Here is a 15,205-nt window from a genome sequence, read left to right on the forward strand (position 1 = left end):
AGTTTGGCAGCCTTGACTCCATCTTCATCTTCGATGACACCACCACCCTCGACACTTAGCGCCTCATCCTTAGGCCCTCCTTTCCATTTAACTTCTCCTTTAGTGACCCCTGCAAGGCCTTTTACCTCTCCAGCATCTGCACCACGATCTCTGTCGTCTTTGCCGGCCACCACAATACCTAGTTTGTGCCCTTGCTTTCCTCTTTGACACCAAATTCACTGTCTCTAGAGTTGTTCCAAATCTACAAAGCCACCTTTTTCTTTTTTTTCCTCTACCACACACTTCGTTAGTGAGGGCGGCAAGTCGGCAACATGCAATCAAAGATAAACTCAATTATCTCCAAAAAAATAAAACTACATAAGAAACTCGCTTTTTAGAGAAAACTTGCCTTTGGAGGAGATTCAGAAAAAACAGACAAAAATAATAAAATAATAAAATATAATAAAGAATATTTCTTTTTATAAAATAATAAAAATAGAGCCTGGTAACTAATAAAATATTTTTCTTTACAGGAAAAATAATAAAAAGGAGCGACTGGAAACTTACTGGTAATATGTTAACGATAAAATACGTTAAATATTCTATTTTATTGCACGATCAAGATGCCTTCTAACTTTTTTATAAAATAGTATAAAGTAGCAGCATAGCAAAACTCTATATAAATAGCTGCCCACGGTCAATATTTATCCAAGTAAATTCACGCATTTATTCCGATGGATATCCCTTCACTTTTTATAAATTAATGTTAAAAAAATTACCATAGCAAAACCCAAAAAATATTTTTTTATTTCCTATGAATGAAAGGATGAGGCTCCAGATATTCTCACCCACCCATCGCAGAGGACGCGATGTTTCCGCGAATCATCACGTGGTGGGACGCCACGCTGTTTGCGGCTAAAGGAGCGGATCCAACACCCGTAAGCATAAACATCAACTGCTGGCTTTGGACAACGTTACGGTCCACAGGTGGCTTGGTCTGAAGGATCCGGTTCCATTTAGCCCTCTGTTGGTCAAAAGTCCATGTGAAGAGAACCTTCTTTTGTTCTGAAAAGGCAGTTATTGTGAGGTCCTGTTTGGGACCTCAGCCATCACCTCAGCGGCCAACCTCCAGCCACACCAATCCACATTTCGATTTATCTCAGATAGTAAAAAAAAAAACCCATGGGATTTCTTGGTAACTAGGAGTCCGGGGGGCAACCGCAGGCAACTGCCTATGTTGCAGCAAAATTTCAGCAATTAGATCAACACGTGCTCTCAGCTAGTTCAGTCATCTTAAAGGGTGACTCGGCTACGATCATCAGCTGGATTCAGGAGATCCAAGAATTGCTGCTGCTGGCCATCTCTTGACTCGCGATATCTAAATGATGATGAGGGACGAAGGAGTTGTCCAGATGAAGTATGTATTTAGAGAAGCCAACGGAACTGCAGATTGGATGACCACCTACGTGGCTAACCATGCTAGCAGCACTCTGTGGATGAGAGATGGGGAGCTACCTCGGGTGTATCCATACACCTGTTGTTTGAATCACTTGGTCTAGCAAAAAAAAATATTTTTTATTTTTTTTAATTTTATATAAATATTTAATTTTTTTTGACAAATAATTGATGCGGACAAAATATATGCTGGTACAAGTTTTCACATAATGTGTCCGTGTGAGACACTGAAACAATGATTTGAATTTCTTCCGAGAGTTTCCATCCAAGCTGACCATGACATGAGCAAAGAAGCAATTACTGGGATCTCGTGTGGTTCACGTGATTTAAAGGCTGCGAGTTTTACCCAAAAAAAAAAAAAAAAGGGATGCAGGTTCCTTCACGAGCACAAGAAACTCACCAAAGTCATGCCTACAGATCACGAGCTCATGCGTGACGGTTCGTGGACGAATGAACGATTGACTACGCTTCTTCTCCCAAAAATAATAATAAAAAAAAGGGGGCAAACCACAGCTGACGTAAATGATATCTATTGCATCAGTGGCTGAGCTGACCGCTGAAATTTTGTTCGATTGAGCCAATTAGGTTGTGTTCCACGTCATGAGATTTGCTTTAGTTGTTTTAATTTAATCTAGATTTTGATCCAAAACAAGCCTCCTTATGGTGACCGAATATATTATAGGATGGTTGCAATAAAATTAAATTTTAAATAACTATAGTGAAAATAATGTGTATTTTAGTCTTCCTAGCTAACTTTGATATTGATGGATAAGGCATGTTATAAAAGGACATTCTATGAACTTAGTCTCCAACTCATCCAAAAATGTTTGTGAGATCTTTCCATCGAAAATATCTACATTTGGGTTTGAAAAATCAAGATCTTGTTCGTGAGCGAGGAGCACAGCTGGATCTTCTTCACAATTCTTGTTGTGAAATATCTACAGTTGGGTTTGGAAAATTAAGATTCTATTCGCGGGCAGCGAGGAGCACAACTGGATCTTCTTCACAATTCTTGTTGTGATTGCAATTAGGCTGGTTCTAGTTGTCTCGATGGTATCGATAACTTCATCTTTATGTAAATTTTATTGTACTATATATTTTAATACTAATGACAAAGACTCGCATATTTATTATCCACGGAGCCGGGGTTGCCATGCCTTATCTCAAATCTGAGACATTGGATGTGTATGTAGGCATTTATTAAACGTGAAGAGGCTGCCCAATCACAATCTGCTAGCAGTTTGTCCCAAAAAAACCTATAAAAAATCCAATTTAAAGAAGCAACATTTGCCTCGTTGCATACTCTGTAAAATAAATGAAAAATTAAAAGATTAGCAATCGCTTTCAAATCAGATGATGATGTACAAATTTAAGCACACATGTCACGTTGCAACATGAATGAGCAATCAAAGATCAAGAAACGGTTGTTCCAGCAATATCTTCACGATTGTTTTGGAACGAAAGGTCTCTAGCATTTAACTGAGATCCATTCTCAGTTCTACCCTCTCTTACTCAAACGAATTCATCGTTCCATCACCGCGATGACCAACATCCCGTTTGGCAAAACTATTGGCAGTAGAAATTTTTGAAGTAGAACTTTTATAAAAAGTTATTTATTGTTTTGTAACTATATTTTTAAAGTGTTGTAAAGCTTTAATATGTATTTGGCAAACAAACTAAGAAAGTAATTTTAGTATAACAAAATAGTTATAAAGGATCTTGGATAGTATTATATAACAGAGCATAATGAATATAATATATATTAATACAATATATGATATAGTATAATATTATTGTAATGTAATATAATATTATTCTAATATAATAAAATATTATATTTATAGTATAATATAATACTTTGATTAGGGTTCCTTATTTGTTGGGGTTTCTGCAGATTTTTTTTACTTTATGAATTATGATATAAATGGACACTTTCGGTAATTATATAATTTTATCATGAGTATTTTGATTTAAAAAGAAAATTTTGTAAATCTAAAATAATTTTTCGACATATACTAAAAATATTTTTTTCAAAGAAACTCTATTTTGGAATTTTTTCTAATTAGGCGTTTTCAGCTTTTTGCTAAAACTAAAATAAGTTTTTAATTTTTTTATCAAAAATTTATATTCACCCCAAAAAAAATTTTTGAGGATCAAAAAGTGCTTTCTAAGAAAGTTAATACGTGGGGTTGGAGCCAGCATCTTGGTATTTGTGCTAAGTATCCGTGTTACCCTAGCATTACTCTTCCTAAAGTCCCTAACGGCCAACCACCCCCGGGCCGCTGCGCCACGTCACCTGATAGGTCTCGGCGATTTGTTTATGCTCGGTCCGCGTTAAACTCGGTCTTCTCCTCGATACCGTTCTTGGCCATTCTGACCCTCTGTGCTCCTAGCCATGGCAGCAGACGAACTTCCCTTTCTCCCTCCTCCTCGGCGGTGAAGCGCCGGGGAGATCCCCATCTACTGGTTGACAGGTTCCCGGCTCCATTCCCAACTCCGGCGGGTTGTCGTCAGCCGTAGCAGTAGGCCCCTCGACCTCAGCATAACAGCATTCAGTAGCACCATGTCCAATCCTCCCACAGGGTACAGCCGGAACACCTTCTTCCCTTCCCTCCCACATCAACCCCCGGAGCCAGCGGTTCTTGGAATCGACAAGCACCAAATCTAGTTGAAGCGTTTAGGTCATCCAGATATACCGAAGAGGCCTCCAAGATCATCTCCCTCTTCTGGAACTCCATCGGGAAATCCTGGAACCGATCCCAAATGGCTGCATGTCGGATGGGTGTTTCGGCTGCCTGAAAATATCGTCTCCACGGTTCAATGCATTTTCTAGCCTCCATATGTTCTTCAGAGCAGAGGCTATCAACGCCTTCCTCAGTCTCTTCTCCAGCGTCGGCAAGTTTCCACTCTGCCCTTGATGTCCCTGACGCCTCCTCAGGGAAAGTAATAACCTTGTGACAGTGTCGAGTTCTCCACTTCCTCCTCTGAGACTCGCAGCATCCGCCATCTGGGAGCCACCGGTCATGGCCATCCCCTGTTTTAGCCGTGGCGAGGGTGCCGCTCGGCAAGCACCGGCTTTCTCTCTGTTCGCTGTCTCACTCATCCTCCGATTCTCCAGACCTAATAAGGTTTCTAAAACTTAAATCATCATCTCTGTTTAAGAGGATGCAGGGATTTTGCACGCTTCTCAGAAAGGACAGGGCTACTCATAGAGATGCAGCACTGCCATACCGCACGGGCAGGCAATGGAGTAGGGGACACGGTGGCGTCGCATATCACGGGCAACTTGGGACAGCCGACGCACGGCACCATTGGTACAAGGGCTTCTTCCTTAATAAGGATAATTAAGCACCATCAGTTTCGCTTTTTAGTGGAGACTAGGAACTTTTACTTTAGCAACATTGCAATGCACAATAAGCCTAGGGGAAAAATAACGGTCAAATGAACAATAAAAAGGTCAAATAATAGCCATTATAAAATTTTCTTGCCTGAGACAGTGAAATTTCTGAAGTGAGTTTTCTGAGCAAGACAATGACAAGCCCTTTCAAATTTCCTAATAAATGAAATGAAACAACAAGAATAAACAAAAAAATTAATTAAAAATAAGAAAAAGAAAGGGGAAAAAAAGATAGGAACCTACAGCCAAAGCATCTAGATCTAGTCCAAGGAGAACAGCCAATCAATCAACACAAAATACAAACCGCATCATATGTATCACTCAATAAAATTATGGAATTAGAGACTCGTCACCCAGGCACCTATACCACACGCCCTGCCCTTGCTTTTTTTGTTTTTTTGTTTTTCTGTTCTGATGAAGATGAATCAAACCCATCTAGCATGAGTACATCCAAAAAAAAGTCAAACAATAAAAATCTCTCTTAATCAAAGCAGCATAAAAGCACGATCAAACCAAAAAATTCCTTCCCAATAATCTGTCATATATAAAGCTATCCAATCCTCCGTTCATCCTGCACTTGCTTCACCTCACAATGACTAGATGGGAGGAAAGAAGCAATGACGATACCCGAGCATCACATGCAGTTCACATAATTTTAAGTCCGCGAGATGCTTGACAAGCACCGGAAGCTTACCCAAGTCATGCCCACAAATCATGAGCTCATGCCTGACGCGATGAGAGGTAGTTGGCCTTAAAGGCAGTGATTGTAAACGAAGTAATGATTCATTAACTCCACTTGTGCTAAAAAAAAGTCATGATGAATATCACTGGTGATAACAACAAAGACTTGCAACTTTATCCACACAGGCACAAACGTAAAAAAAGAATAGCTGGGTCATGCCTTATCGCAAAAATCTGACATCACTAGGACGTATATGTAGTCATCTAAATAGGCTGCTAGCAGTTGGTACAAAGTCCGATTGGGAGAAGCATTTACATTCAAATCAGATATTGATATTGTGCAAATCTATGTAAACATATCACAAATGCAACATTAATGAGCAACTAGAAGGTCAAGCAACAATTTGCTCCAGCAACATCTCCAATCATTTTTGAGCTGAAGTTCACTGGCACTAGACTGAAATTTGAGTGTCAGTTCTACCCTCTCTTGCCCAAAAGAATTCATTCTGCCTCAATATTGCAGGCATTCATCAAATTACCTTGCCCTAAGGACCCGACCCTGATGCGTCTTTCCCCTCTTGGTTGGCCGTCCCTACAATTGACAGATCGATGTCAAGTGAGTAAAATTATAACAGTCTCCATAGCAGGAAATCTAGGTTGATTGAAGATCGACAAGACCCACAGTTATTGAAGGAAAAAAGAACCAACAATTTGCAGAAATCATTACAAAAAAATTATAACAAAAAAGGGCGCCAAAAGTTTCATTCTCAAAAATAAGTTATCACAAGAAAGTTCACCTCTTGCCTATAAAACACAAATTATCCATTGTTCATTTTAAAATAATTCTAAGATGCACTAAGAATACATAGAGGCATCAAACAATTGGCTCACATTACATAATTCCTTTTCTTAAGATGGGATGTCAAATAATAAAATATGATTTGGCTGCAAATTTTCCATTGATTTGCACCATGGCTAACATTAAGCATATTTATGGTAGTTGATTATAAGATTATGTTATGAGTAGCACAACAATCTAAACCTACTCCATCCTCTGTATTGTACTTGCAAATATGTAACCCATCTTTTTCTTAAATCCCAAACAGAGCATAAAACAATCCCTACCAAGAAGCAGATCTTCAACAAGGGCATTATATCAGAAAGATGGTGGATGAAGAAGTGACTCGTATGATTTTGAGGGTGGTGGAGAATCATATCCTACATCTAATTGTCTGCTAAATAATGTGGGGTACCAGGTGCTGCACGTGCTTTAGTGCATTTTTTTTGAACCGAAAAAATAACATTAGAAGGGAACTATTTCTTGCTTCAAGGCATGACATAACCAACAAATTGGGAATAGACAACTTCAAAAAAAGGAGTTTTCAATAGTTAGTTGCATCATACAGCTTACATGTGAATCAGAAGTATCCAAACTCCCATGTTTTCACCTCTTGAAACAGAAAATCACATGATTTCCAGGAAAAAAAAATGAAAGCAAATTCCATATGCAGATGACATAAATCAATATTTGAACATTTTAGATGGCTTTGCCCACATTTAGCTAAGACGTTAACAAAAAGAACTTACATGCAAGAAATCATAGACCTACACAACACCTAATTCCATCTCCAAAACCCTATTTACATCTCTCCATGTTAGAATAAAAGAACCGTAAATTACAATAAGTTAATAACCCAAATTTTAAAAGTAAACCCCATAAGTGTACACAGAAAAAGGACCAATGAACATTACTTAGGAACTATCGATATTGGCATGACAAAAAAAGTGCCAAATACAGTTGTTGGCCATCGTCATCTCCATCACCCTACGTGATCTGGAGCACTTGTAGCTGAAAAGGTGTGGCTCTTTGTTGGCCTGTACTTGAGGAATCCTTGAACTAAACCTCACCCGCATCATTGCAAAAGGGTATTGGGATCAAAGACCCTGCCCCTCCACCAAGCAGGTTCAATAATCTTCCAACAGTGAGAGTCAAAACTGGGAATCCATCAATTTAAAGGATAGGGGAGGCACTCTAACCAGGCTCTATTTTCACCGCTCATGAGAGACAAGGTCTGCAATTCTGGGATGCCCCAGGCTCCCCTCCTTTCCTATCCTTCTTCCTACAGACCTCTTACCAACTTCTGAATTAGAGTATCATCTTCTACCTCCATTCTGGGGAAGATGAGCTGGCTGTCTTAAAAGGCAATTGGGTGAATTGTTGGGTCTTATGGGGGTCAAGAGTTTTTTATTTTCATGTGAAGGGGTTTTTGTTGTGATTCTTCTCTATTACACAAACACACACACACACACACAGAGAGAGAGAGAGACAGACAGACAGAACACAATACCATCAAGTCCTAGACCTACACACAAAAAAGAAACTAGAATGCCAAAGAGGTTTAAATAAAATGCACATAACACAAGGAAATGAGGGACAAAATCTCGCCTAATGAGCAGGGAGACACTTATAAGTGGGCACCAGAATACATATAAATCCAGGTGTTCATAAGAATGAAGACTATCTCAGCAACCTTCTCTTCCAGCTAAGCAAATAGCTGCAAAGGTTAGAAGAGGAAGGGAGAAGGGACATTCTTCACATGGCCATTTTCGAACAAAAAATATCTTACAGGGAAAAAAAATTGAAATCCATTTCCCCATTTGGTTGGACACAGTTTTTCAAACCTAAATTACAACCATGAGCTTTGAAATGGAATGTAGATGCAGAAACCCACAATCTACTTATCGTGTCAACTCAGGAAAGATAGCAGACGGTATTTAAAGAGAGAAAAGTTCAAAAATAACATCTGCACATGCAAATGCCTCAACAGCCAGCTAAAGACCTAAGATAACATTATAAAAATTAGATGAAAAGGTGCTTGCACATGCTCAAGGTACTTGCATTGTAGTAAAACCTCATGGTTATGGTTACTGTATTTTTGAATCCCCAAATCCGAACATATGAACAAACAATGTAATTTAGCTTCTGCAATTGTAGAAAATCAGTTCAATAAAGATGAATAAATCAACAATCAAGAGACTGAAAAGTTATTTTTTTTTTAAAAAAACTTTTGCCCTTATAATAGACAGATATGTATCACATAATTCATATGTGGATCTTGTAAGTCTCCAAGAAATCCAATAGGTAAGCTAGATTATTAAAGAGCAGTACCATAATTGGAAGAAAAGAGATGAATATGCGTCTTTACCAAGCTTATGATTCCAAAAAGATATAAAATATATGAATATCTCATGTTATCCAGATTTTAAACTTATTTTTCTCTCAACTATTAAGACCGACTATCAATAAGTGAATTTTTACACTGTCACATACAAGTGAATAGAAAAGTGCTAGACAAATATAGTCACCTCATCAGATGGATCTGCATGACGTGCTAATAAGGAGTGTACCTGCGACTGCTGCAAAGCTTCATGAGCACTGGAGGGGTCGGAAGCCTATCAGGAAGAAACACACGATGAAACATGTCATCCAAAATAGTACATTTGGTAAATTCAAGTACAGCTAAATTTTTACCTGTCTGGAGCCCAAAGGCTCTGATGGTGCACCTGTATTACCAGATAACTGCTCATCAAGGAACCTCCTATGCATAGCCCCCATTCTTGTTATCATCATAGTCATCTGAGTTTGCATCTCAGTATATTTTTGCTCCATAGCATTCATTTTCTCCTTCATCATGCGCACCTCCTCATCAGCAGCCGTCTTAGCCTCTGAAACCATTTTCATGGCCTCACTGGGGGTTGGTCGTGGGCCCTAGATATCAGAGGGAGAAGGACCCAAACCATATGTATGCAGATGGCCAGGCTTTTCTTCTCCCATAATCCCAATCAATGCTACCATGTGAGCTCTCAGCTAGCTGTCTTGCTTGTTCATGAAGTTTTGACTGCAACAAAATCCAAAGTATCCAAATAATGCAGTTGAACAAGTAGTAATAAGCTAATGCCCAAGATTTCAAAAAGAGGCCATGGCATGGATATAGTTGTGAACAGTAGAAAACTAGAAACAACTCAGTAGTAATTCAAATATGTTTGTAGGTGCTTACAGGCCACTCTGCTTTTTTTTTGGGTGGCTGTGTGTGTGTGTCGGGGGGGGGGGGGGGGGGTGTGTTGTAGGGGGGTTGGGGTGGAAGAGTTAAATTAAATAGAAATTTGCAAATTAGAATGCTTAAACATACAATTGCCTCCAATGAAGCCCCATCCACGGGCTGCCTGTTTTTGTGCGTATGGGTCAATACAAAAAGCTCCACCTGAGATAGCTCCTGCCTATCAGGCCTCTTCGCCCACTATTCATATAAACAACAATGAATTTCTGAGTTATGATGTAAATCTTTTTATATTGATGGCATGCATACAGATATAGGTTTCACAAAGTACACAAGCTTACCTCCTCTTCACATATACATGCAAAGCTCTTTTGTGCCAGAAGTATGGCCAAACCTCAGATGCACGTGATTAGCCCTGTTGGTTTCACTACGTGCCTACAAACAAGGGTGCAAGCATAATTGTCATGTTTCCATTTTCAGTGTGAACGAGAAGATACAGGTAAATGTAGATTTTGCCTTTTCAGCAGAAAAAATGATCATGTAAGACATCAAAGTTTATTATCATCTTGGAAACAAACATTATATTGTATGTGCCACTGGTGTTTCAGAATTCACGACAATTAGGCAGAAAGCCCTCAAATATTGTTATGTGAAGATATTGCTGAAAAAAAAAGAGATGGAAGATGTGCTCAAATTATATAAAAAGACACCAGCAAATTATAATATACATGGCAAGATTTTAAATTTATATAAAACTTTCAAACATATAATCTCATTGATTTTATGTTAAGATTTTAACTAGAGAAATAGAAAAACCTAATAAAAAAATAAGAATTTAACTGTCAATTGAATGAGAAATGTTTTAATAAAATAAAAATATTGCAAATAAAATTTATACAGGTGATGTGTTACTTGCCTCTTGTTCCGAATCTTGTAGCCAGAACTGGCAGTTTAAAAGGAGCAACTACTAATCAGTTGTGTAACAGTTTTGTGTGAATTTTCAATCTGACATCATCACTTCTGCTTATTTTTTTGAGGTTGATCAGGCCATCATGAAATATTTGGAAGGTAAAGACAAGGGCATAAAATGGACTAATAGCACTAAAGAAAATTTGAGAAAGACCTTCAAAGAATATGGGTTTTCATAGGCAATGGTGAAGTAGGAACAATTAGGCCAATTATGACAGGCTGTAAAGCAATAGCTGCGAGCTCAATTTAAGATGCTTAATTTCATAGTACCTCAGCAGCAGAAAAGAGGCTACTTGCATATAGATAAGCACAGGTTTTTGACAATAGGCACCACTGGTGCCCAATATACAATCTACAAATCTTTGTTCCCCTAGTCACCAATTATGGGTCGCACATCTGACTACTTCCGCATCCAGTAATATGGATGGGTTGACCCTTGCTATTTTAGCTTCACACTACAGCTGGAGGAAAAGGATGCAAATCATCAGAAGCTACCTTAAAGTATTATCGAGAAAATCTCATGTGAAATGGTTGTAAATCTAATTGATGAATGACTTGGTTGAGGTTTACTAGGAAGAAGACTTGGTTTCACATGATGCCAACAATGAAGTACGATCTGCCTTTAGTTTAATTCTTTCTCCATTTTGTAATACAAAAGACAACATATCCTCAATTGTGAGATTAGATATAATAAAACTTTTAGGTTAAAAAAATATTATATGTATTAATAAAGAAAATACCTATGTCATTCCTCATGTTTCTTGGGGAACATAACAGCGGACAGAGTCTGTTATGTTTTTAAGGGAAAATAAAAATAGACATTTAACTGAAACCTATGACTCACCCATGAACCAAAGCTAGAATTGCAGTGAATGATAACAAATATAGATAGTTAAAAGACATGGAGAGAAGAATGAGGAAATTGTTCAATAATGCTTTTTCTTGACAGAAGATGTCCAATAATGCTTGCTAGTATCACACACGTTCTTTATTGGCATTCCGATGTGGTCTATCGATTCTTTTATCACAAAGGACGCCCAAAACTCAAGTTATTAGATTCTTTGAATGCAGGATAAAGCAACTCAAACTTTCTGTCCCCTGGCATTTAACTTTCACCAATTTTTTTTGACAAAATATAGCACTCATCATATGTCAAAATGGCAAGCAGAAGGACTAAGATAACTGCAAATCCATGTTTCAACTTCATGATGAAATGGAACAAATTCAGAACAAGACATACTTGTAAATATCTACCAGATAGCAAGGTCAAATAGTTCAAAAGTTACACAGAATTGAAAAATTTCACCAGAGGGGGGATCAGCAAAAAGCCTTTCTTTTAGGAATCAAAATGTTAGTTAGTAACAAACTCTTAACTATATTAATAAGTTAACAATAGTGATAACTAACAAAAATATATGCATGTACACAAACTCATGGAATCACCTCATGTAACCTACACAAACATTCAGTAAACTTCAACTCAAACCTTCCCCTTTTTAGAGCTCCAATATGCCATGAGAAATGTCCACTGATCTCGTACAACCCTCTCATCACAATCCGCCAGCCGCTCCTCATCAGTCTTGTGACTATCATAATGGGCAGCCTTTAACTCAGCTTTCCAGTTCCTCCATTTTGTACCCAAGGACTTCAAGACCCAATCCTTACCAATTGGGTCAATGTCAAACTTGCAGCCTTTAACTTAGCTTTCCAGTTCCTCCATTTTGTACCCAAGGACTTCAAGACCCAATCCTTACCAATTGGGTCAATGTCAAACTTTGACTACATAAGACATTAGAAATCACACAATCAAATAATGGGGGTAAAAAATAAGAATGAACAAAATATGTTGCTTTTGATACCTCAACAAGCTGCCACATCTTCTCCTTATATCCATCTGGCATAGCCCTCCAATCAATAAAATTAAGGGGCGCCAAGTGCCCATCTCATGCTATAGTACCCAAGAAGTTGCTTAGCTTTGCTGCCTTCAGGCTGATTGGCTAGCCCAGGTTGTTGAAAGCAACACGTAAGCGCTGGCCCTCAGGACTGTTCCATACATCAAGGCACCGTGTAGGACCTCGACCCCTTCATTTTCTTGCAGAATTCATTCAAAAAGAGAATAATTAAAAAATAAAGATCAAAAAAGAAAAGGGGCAGCATAAAAGTTGATATGAAGATCATTGATGTCAAAGTAGTGAAAATTTAGGAAAAAAATGTTTGTTAGTAGCATGCAGGAATCCTTTAAAGCAGTCAACAGTGGATGGGACATAGAAAGCTACCAAACTATGTTAGGAACTATGAGCATGTTCTTTAGTTGTTCAGCACATTGCAAGATCTATAACGAAGATCATGAGCTATTCTCAAGAGATTTCATGGTTTCCAATAGAATGCATCAGCGAACAGGATCCTAACCCCCAACACAAATGGGGCTATAGAGACTCATCCTTTTACATGGCCTAAACACCATGAAGATACATGCCAATTTTTTTGAGGGATCAGCTTGGACTCTACACTCTCATGCACCCAAAACATCAATAATACAAATTTTGGTCAGATTTCCATCTTTCATCTGATCAAGGTTATCATAGTAAAGTTACTGAATAGTTAAATGACATCAGTAACACCTCGCTTATAATTAATTAGGCAATTATCAAGATGTTTGCAGAAAAAGCTAAATGGCAAAGTAGGACATGAGCTTACTGGATCCAATTGATCAAAGTACTAAAGTGTTTCCTTCTCTAACAAGATATGAACTACAACAACCAATGTGACTGCCCCAGTATTATAATTATAAATATTTACTGGATTCAAGTGAATAATCTACCAAATTTTTTACACCTGTCATAAGACATGAACTATGTCCACATGATCAATATGATTTTCTTGGATTCAAAATCCAAGATTAACAGGCTCTGTATATCAAGTGAATCTGAAAGGCTTCATCACTATGTTTCATTGATGCTTAGGCACATTGAATAAGCCAAGAAATGATATTTTGAGAAAACAAGACATCATCCAGAAAACTCCAAAACATGTGTGCAGGTAAGGTAGTAATGTCCACCTTTCAACTAATATTGGATGTTCTCTCAAAGATAAGTTGGTTCGTATTCTACAACGTGTTATTTATTCTGACCACAAAAACATGAAAAAAAATTCATACAACTCAAAGCAATTTGAATTGAAGTTTGTCTTATCATGGAGACAAACAAACAGCATTTTATAATATTGCACGGCTTTGGCTTTGTTTGATACTGAGAAGTACATAATAAGGACACTAAATTGAATATTTTTTTGATTTTCTTCATTTATATTGATGGCATGCTAGTTTCCAGAACATCTAAAGCTCTCCAATTCTACAAATAATTTATAACAATATGCAAATATCTACAGTCAATTTCACAAAGTTACTGCTATGGAATCAATCTTCAGTTTCTGAGGCACCACTCTAAAACAGCGCTTGCATTGTTGTTTTCTGTTTTTCTCTTTTATATTCTTTCAACATTTTGCACTGCGTTGTGTCTATACATATTTTTCTATGGCATCGCTAGAACAGAATTACCACCAACTTCGTGTCATCCCAAGAAGTATCTTCATATAGTCTCATCAGCGCAAATAAAAAACCATATAAACAAAAATGAGCACCCAAGACCAAGATCAGATATTGAAAGAAGGCATGGGAAAGATCATTCAGGAAAGTTTCAGCTTAGATTAATAAAACAAAACTTATATACATCCTTAAAACATCTGAAAGGGGAGTAAACACATATTACCGATATGGCAATATAGCCGATGCGATCTCCAGTGCCGCCAGAGAGAGGGAGGGGGGAGAGAGAGAAAGAGGCGTACCGAGTAGCAGCAAAGTCTTCCTTCGCTCGCCATAGATGGCGGCCGGACCGAGGGCGTCGGGTGGAGGGATGGTCTTCGAAGAGACATGAGAAGGGGAGCAGAGGGCTCCGAGTAGAGAGAAGAGAGGAAGCGATTTGGAGGGAAAAAAGAAACCTAAGCTTGGCGGTCGGCAATTTTCTGGGGGATAAATTGAAAGAATTCGCCGCCGGTCCGTGCTCAAGAAACGCCGCTAGGCTCCTTTATTTTGAAGTCAGGAGCAACAACGGCGACAATAATACACGGCATAACCGATTAACCATTATGGGACACGTGACATGCACGTTCAAAAAATGTACGGCTATGATTTTACCTGGGCCGCATAACTGACGGTATGATGAAGCTGAAAGTTTACCTCGTTGGTGGTAATCTTGATCGGATGGTAAGTAATAACCTCAGGTAAAAAATAAAATTAGAATCATTAAACTCTACCAAAAAAAAAAAAAGCAGCATGTGCAAAAGACTTGGAGTCACAATTCCACTTTTTGTATGCTAATTCTTTTGGATGTCTTTGGTATTTTAAGGAGGAAATGTTATTCCCCGAATTGTGCAATGACACATGGAGATCTAGAGTTTTTGATACAATTGGTTTTAAAAGAAATTCTAGTGAGATCACGATATAAGCTGATATTGAATGTTTTTCTCATATGTTTGTTGTAGTGCTAATAAGTTCTTTAAAATTAGAGAATTGCAGCCATTATTAATACAAATCAAGAACGAGATAGCTAATAAGTATATATAGGAAAAGGAGACAAGATGTTTTGAAAATTTGGTCAACATTATATCT

At 38.0% G+C, this 15,205-nt stretch overlaps 1 long non-coding RNA gene across 3 annotated transcripts; it reads right to left on the reverse strand.

Annotated features, from left to right (window-relative positions):
• Nucleotides 1-5,707: 5,707 nt before the first annotated feature.
• On the reverse strand, nt 5,708-14,219 carry LOC120107069. Of its 3 annotated transcripts, none has more exons than XR_005509029.1 (7): nt 12,399-14,219; nt 12,026-12,318; nt 9,912-10,005; nt 9,703-9,810; nt 9,045-9,411; nt 8,879-8,965; nt 5,708-6,104 (listed from the first exon to the last, which is right to left on the reverse strand). It is a non-coding gene; the product is annotated as an uncharacterized LOC120107069 (long non-coding RNA). The 3 variants fall into 3 exon arrangements; XR_005509030.1 differs by having other exon boundaries at nt 11,997-12,318; XR_005509028.1 differs by having other exon boundaries at nt 11,983-12,318.
• Nucleotides 14,220-15,205: the final 986 nt, after the last annotated feature.

Source organism: Phoenix dactylifera, unplaced genomic scaffold, assembly GCF_009389715.1.
Source record: "Phoenix dactylifera cultivar Barhee BC4 unplaced genomic scaffold, palm_55x_up_171113_PBpolish2nd_filt_p 000750F, whole genome shotgun sequence".
Lineage (NCBI taxonomy): Eukaryota > Viridiplantae > Streptophyta > Magnoliopsida > Arecales > Arecaceae > Phoenix > Phoenix dactylifera.